This window comes from Hevea brasiliensis, chromosome 11 (genome assembly GCF_030052815.1).
Source record: "Hevea brasiliensis isolate MT/VB/25A 57/8 chromosome 11, ASM3005281v1, whole genome shotgun sequence".
Classification (NCBI taxonomy): Eukaryota; Viridiplantae; Streptophyta; class Magnoliopsida; order Malpighiales; family Euphorbiaceae; genus Hevea; species Hevea brasiliensis.
In genome coordinates this window covers 64,845,769-64,852,879 of record NC_079503.1, presented here as the reverse complement: position 1 = coordinate 64,852,879, position 7,111 = coordinate 64,845,769, and the positions used below count along the sequence as shown (strand labels likewise).

The 7,111-nt window shown below is 36.2% G+C and overlaps 1 non-coding gene across 1 annotated transcript; it reads right to left on the bottom strand.

Annotated features, from left to right (window-relative positions):
* Window positions 1-1,065: 1,065 nt before the first annotated feature.
* Window positions 1,066-1,172, bottom strand: LOC131170803 (small nucleolar RNA R71). Its single transcript, XR_009141570.1, has one exon. It is a non-coding gene; the product is annotated as a small nucleolar RNA R71 (small nucleolar RNA).
* Window positions 1,173-7,111: the final 5,939 nt, after the last annotated feature.

Genomic DNA, 7,111 nt, shown 5'->3' with positions numbered 1-7,111 from the left:
GATCTTAATTTTTTATTTTTTATTTCTTCTTTGAATTACGAATTACCCCCCCCCCCCCAACCTGTGTTTCTTTTTCCATTACACAAGTGCACAAAATTTAATAATTCAGTCTCTAGGGTTCGACCTGGACTTACCACTTATTGCTAAAAATATTTTACAACTGGTAATTTCAGTTAATTAAATTTCTAGTGGATTTGACAACCATCAAGAATTTTGGCGCCGTTGCCGGGGACTAAAATTCATTGGATTTCATTTTTTTAGTGTTAGGGTATTTTGTTATTAATTTTGCTTGTGAAGTGTCGTTATTTTCAGGTTTTTGAAAAAAATTACGGTATTACTATTCATCAACAGATTTTTGGTTGAATTTGGAGGGCGGCCCATACCTATTTTGAAGGAAACAACGCTCTGATCAAGACTAATCAATCCATAAGATTCCTTGGCCCGACCCTCTTGAGGCCAAATTCCATTGTTTTCTAGGGTTTTGAAGTATTTTTCTATTTTTACTTTGATTTCTTTTTGTTTTTAACAAGAACTTCTCAATCTGGTGAGTTGATCTTTGATCCAGAAGTAGAAAAAACAGCTAAATAGTTGAGAAAATTGGCTAAGCAAGGTAGGCTGATTCCGAGTACATCAGAAGGAGTCCAATCTCCAAAGGAGCTAAGTTTGGATTCGGATTCAGAGTCAAATCCTAAAAACGAAACCATGGCTGCTAGAACTTTGAAAGAGTTGGCTGCTCCTAATCTAAACCAATAGCCTTTGTGTATTCAATACCCTACTTTAAATGTTGCTTTTGAGTTGAAATCTGGACTAATCCATTTGTTGCCTAAGTTTCATGGTCTTGTAGGTGAGGATTCACATAAGCATTTAAAAGAATTTCCCATTGTGTGTTCCAACATGAAACCTCAAGGAGTTTCAGAGGATCAAATCAAGCTTCGAGCTTTTCCCTTCTCACTGGAGGGCACAGCTAAGGATTGGTTGTATTACCTTCCATCTGGATCTGTCAACTCATGGAATGGGATGAAGCAGATATTTTTGGAGACTTATTTTCCTGCTTCCCGTGCTGCTAATATAAGAAAAGAAATTTGTGGCATCCAGCAGTACAATGGAGAGAGTTTGTATGAGTATTGGGAGAGATTTAAGAAGCTATGTGCAAGCTATCCCCATCATCAAATAAGTGAGCAGCTGTTGATTTAGTATTTCTATGAGGGACTTCTACCAATGGATCGCAGTATGATAGATGCTGCTAGTGGAGGAGCTTTGGTTGACAAAACACCAGATGAAGCAAGGAGGTTGATTGCTAACATGGCAGTAAATTCTCAGCAGTTTGGAATGAGAATGGATCACACACCCACGAAGGTTAATGAGGCAAGTACATCTAACCTTGAGAAACAGATTTCTGATTTAACTTCTTTAGTGAGGCAATTGGCTATAGGGAAAATGCAAACTGTTAAGGTATGTGGGATTTGTTTGGGTTCGGGTCATGCTACTGACATGTGTTCTACATTACAAGACGATGAATCAATGCAACATGTTAATGCAGTAGGAAATTGTGGACAGCCACAACGCAGGTATGATCCCTTTTCTAATACTTATAATCCAAGATGGCGAGATCATCCCAATCTGAGTTATAGGAATCAACCTGTGCAAAACCGATACCATCAGCAGATACCACAAGTGAATCAACCACCTCCACCTCCACCTCCGCCTCCCTCAAATCAAGGTATGTCACTTGATGAAATTGTTAAGGCTTTGGCTAACAATACACAATAGTTTCAACAGGAAACCAGAAATAACATTCAAAACATAGAGAGGCAAATTGGTCAGTTAGCCTCATTTGTGAGTAAGCTTGAAGCACAAGGTTCTAGAAAGCTTCCATCACAAACAGTCATGAACCCCAGAGAAAATGCAAGTGCTATACTGTTGCGGAGTGGGAAAGAAGTTGATAATCAGACTCCACATGAGCCAATGAAAAAGAAGAAGCAAGGAGAAAAAGAGTCTAAAGTAGAGGTAAATACTGAACCTAAACTGAATAAGGTTAATAATTCTTTTCTTCCTCCATTCCCCTGCAGGTTGGCCAATATGAAGAAAGAAGAACAAGAGAAAGAAATTTTGGAGATTTTCAGGAAGGTAGAGGTTAATATACCTTTACTTGATGCGATCAAACAAATTCCCAGGTATGCTAAATTCCTTAAGGAGTTATGCACCACAAAGAGCAAGTTGAGGAATAATGAGAAGATTAGTGTGGGTGAAAATGTGTCAGCATTAATTCAGCGAAAATTACCCCTTAAGTGTAAGGATCCAGGTTCGTTTTCTATTCTCTGCAAAATAGGTGATTCTAAATTTGAATATGCAATGGCAGATTTAGGAGCATCTATTAATGTTATGTCAAATTCTATTTTTCAAACTTTAAATTTGGGTCCTTTAAAAGAAACTAGTGTCATTATTCAGTTACCTGATCATTCTAATGCTTACCCATTGGGAGTAGTTGAGGATGTGTTGGTGCAGGTTGGAGGATTGATTTTTCCTACAGATTTTTACATTTTAGATATGGAGGATGATAGTGCTCTCTCATCAAATTCAGCTTTGATTTTGTTTGGAAGACCTTTCCTAAAAACTACCAAGACAAAAATTGATGTGGATGAGGGTACCTTAACTATGGAGTTTGATGGAGAGACTGTCAAATTTAATATCTTTGATTCCATGAAGTATCCTGCTGATGATCATTCTGTCTTTTCTATTGATGTTGTTGATACATTTGTGCAGGATGTTTTTGAGTCAAGCATGGAGGATGAGTTAAAAAGAAAATCACATTTGCATGAATTAGAGGAAATTCGCCTTAAGGCTTATGAAAATTCTAGGATCTGTAAAGAAAAAGACAAAGGCATTCCATGACAAAATAAGGAAGCAGTTTGTGATTGGGCAAAAATTTTTATTGTATAATTCCATATTAAAGCTGATGCTTGGTAAGTTGCGTTCTCGTTGGATTGGACCCTTTGTTGTTACTAATGTGTTTCCTTATGGTGTAGTTGAAATTCAAAGTTTAGGAACTAACAAAGTGTTCAAGGTCAACGGTCATGAACTCAAGCCATTTTATTAGGGGTTTCAGGAGCATTCAGTGGATTAAGGAGCTTTGCCATGTCGAGCAAACGACGTTAAACAAAAGCACTTCTTGGGAGGCAACCCATGGGTAGTTTGTTAGCCACAATCAGATTTGTTTTCTTTTCTTTATCTTATTTTATTTTCTAGCATTTTTTTTCCTTTTCTTTTGCATTTGGGCTTTACATTGGGGACAATGTAAGTTTTAAGTGTGGGGGAGAAGAAATTTATTATTGTAATCTTTTTAATTGTTTAAAAAATAATAAAAAAATAAAAAAATAAAATAAAATAAAATTTGTTCTCATAAGCTTGATTCATGATTCTATATTAACTCTCAGAGAGAAGTGCTTTGTCCTTGAAATGACTTTTCTATTTTAGATTGAATTTTTGAGATTTTAGGTAAGGTAATAGTGACTTTAATGATGGATTTTCCCTCTTCTCCACACCATAGAGGAATTTTTCCTACATAAATCATTTAGGCTTGATTTAGTGGTGAAATGATTAGTTATGTGTGCTTTAAACTAGTGTCATGCATATTTCAGAACTTTGTTTAATCTATCAGGGCACTTTATAATATGTAGATATATAAATTGGGGGAAATAAAAGGTTGAACTTGAAAATTGCTTTGCTATTTTAGTTAAGCAAACTAACCAAGGGTCTTCATAAACTCCATGTCGATTCTCAAGCCAAAAGCTAGCTAGGATATAAGCAAGGTACTTTTCTGAAGATGACGATTGAAATAAAAAAAAAAAGTGATAACTGTGAAAAGAGAGAAGTACCAATTTCAAATAAAATAAAAAAAATAATAAAAAAGGGCATTTCTATCTCCCCTAAGATTTGCAAAGAGCTATAATTGTTGTGCCTTGATAAATTAGCCTTGTGTTTTGGTGTGTATTGACTTAAAATTTTATGGAACTTTAATTGTGTGAGTTTAATTGATTTCAAGCATTTTGTTTTGTATTGAAAAATTGTTGATATATTGGTATGGTGTTGATGAAATTTATTGTGATGGTTATTACCTTACTTACCTCTTCTTTCAAATTTTTAATCTTTTGTTAGAAAATGTTGTGATAGGTTTAAGTTAAGGAACTTCTAAGTGGAGTTAATTGAGAATTTAAATCATGCTTGAGGACAAGCATGGAATAAGTGTGGGGGAATTTGATAAGTGCATAATTTATTAATTTTACTCCTATCACATTTAGTGTTTTTAGTGTGTTTTTATGTTTAATTCAGTTGGTTAAAATATTTTTATCATTTAGGCATATTTTTAGATAGTTGTGGAATAATTGTGTTAAATGGAGAAATTTTCAATATTTGATATTTGCTGTATTTTTTAGGTGTTTCTAAAGTTGTGGGTCTCCAAATTGAGTGCTGTTTAATCCATTAAAAAGCTAAGATAGAGCACTTCAAATGATAAATAGGGACCAAAGCCCAAATCAGTCTCTAAGGTTGACAAAATGAGCTATGGATCTATTGTAAAAGCCCAGACTTTATGTGTCACGACTAGTTTTAGTATTTATTTTGTATCTGGAGTTTTAGACGTCCAAATGAAGCTAGCCTAAGCCCAATTGAACCTTAAGAGCCACCTCTACAACTTCTATACAGGGCTAGACGCGAGATGAGGCCATTTTAATTGTCAAAAACGGCAATGAAGTCGTCACTATAGGCTGGACCGTCTGTCTGAACCAGTCCCGATTTTTGGGCCATAACTTGGGCTGTAGACCTCGGATTTGGGCAAATGAGTACCCATTGGAAAGCTAAGAAATAGGGCTACAACTTTCCTGAAGAGAGCAGAGACAGATTCAAAAAGGAAGTCACTAAAAACCAGCCTTGATTTCAGAGACATGAATGCAAGCTGAAAATCTGTCTTTTGAATTTCAAAATTTTCCTAGTTTGGTTCCTATCTTTGGGATTAGATTTTTTATTATAAATATGTCTTTGGGCAGAAGCTAAAATAGATCCAATTCAGACCTTCATTCTCCATAGAAGACCTTCGTTCTCCATTCTCTTTTTAGATTTCTTCTTTATTTTTCTTTATTTTTCTGTAAGCCATGAACATGAGTGGCTAAGTTTTTAATTTAGTTCAAGGGATTCAAGTTCTTATGTGTGATTTGTGAGACCAGGTTCTTAATTTAATTTATGTCTTTTTGAATATCTATTGTTTTCTGATTTAATTATTTTTGATCTATTGAATGATTTGCTAAAAAGGCCTATTAGTTAATTGTTTGATTTGATCAATTGCTAGTTCATCTTCATAATCCGTAATTGTTGTGTAAGATTAACCATGAGTAGCAATTAGGTTTTATTGATTATGATCCCAGTTTTTGATAATAACCTAAGGAAATAATAGGGTCAATTAAATGATTTATGCTTCATAAATTGTTGTTCAGCTTAACTACTTCCTATTCTTAAAGCAGTTATTAATTTGGTGAGGATTGCTTAATATCAATTCATTTAATAATTAGAGTCAACAAGAGTGCTGGGCTCAAATTGATGAGTATAGGGAAGTAAGGGGTTTACCTCGCTGTTTGGTAAATCTATGTTAAGTATTCAATAAGATATAATTGTATTTCTTTTATCTATGATTGAATCAATGCATTGGAATGAGAATTACCTTGGACTGAAGTTTGTTTAATTTGAGAGTTTCTTATTTAATTTTAGATCTTAATTTTTGATTTTTGATTTCTTCTTTGGATTACGAATTACCCCCCCCCCCCCCCCCCTCTAACCTATGTTTCTTTTTCCATTACACAATTGCACGAAATTTAATAATTCAGTCTCTAGGGTTTGACCTGGACTTATCACTTATTGTAGAAAATATTTCACAATTGGTAATTTCAGTTAATTAAATTTCTTGTGGATTCGATAACCATCAGTAATGGTCTTGAATCTGATTTAAGTGTATGACTAAAGGGTTGGAGCATTAGAGTAAGAGAATTAGGGGCAAATTTTCTTTTAGCGGTAGTAGGACTTTCAATTATTGAAAGTGTATGACTACCAGAAGTGTTGCCTCTACCCCTGCCTCTGCCTCTACTAGTTGTCTGTTGTCCTCTAGAAGTAGAACCTTGAACAGATCCCTGAGTGATAGTAGGCAGTCCAGATCTGTGGGCACTAGTGCAATCTCTAGCAAAATGCCCACTTCCACCACAGTTGTAACAGGCTCCTATGGCCTTATAACATACTCCTCCATGAGTCCTGCCACAAGTTTCACAAGCACGGGTAGGAAAGGAACCCCTAGATGTCTGCTGTCTAGATCTAGGTGGCCTCTACCCTGAGAATCTTCCCCTACTAGATCCTCTGTTACTTGGTCCCCCAAAGCTCTTCCTCTTACGCGAATTGTTACTTGGACTTTGACCTGTAGGCTTACTGCTTTTCTCTTTTTCAGTGATTACCTTCTCAAATGCCCCTTCCAGTTCTATCCTTTCCGATTCAAGGGCCTGTGATATCAACCCAGAGAAGTTGTCATGTCGAAACCCAACCACTTGTAATCTCAAACTAGGCCTCAAACCGTTTGCATCTGTCTCTACTGGTAGTGAGTAGGCTTCCAGCATAGTGGTTGAGGCGAGAAAAGTCTCTCTCATACTCGGCTACAGTCTTATTCCCTTGCTTCAAACTAAGAAACTCCTGTAGCTTCATATCCACATAGGCATCAGGAACATACTTCTGTCTAAACTCCCTTAGAAAGTCATCCCATGTCAAGATCAAGCGGCTAAACTGTGGGGAATGGTCTTCCACCACTCATATGCATCTCCATGCAGCAAGGAAATTGAATATTCAAACTTCAACTCATCTGGGCAGTGCAATTTCTTGAAGACCCTCTCCATCCGTTCTAACCATTGCTCAGCTTCTAATGGGTCCACTGTACCCTTGAACTCTGTTGCCCCATACTTCATTAACTTGTCATATTGTCCGGTCAGATGGTGGTTGCCTTTGGAGGTGCTTGCACAGAGCTTGGACTAGTATATTGCCACCATTTCTTTGAAATAGTGCGACCATCTGTGAGCAACCGAGCAGA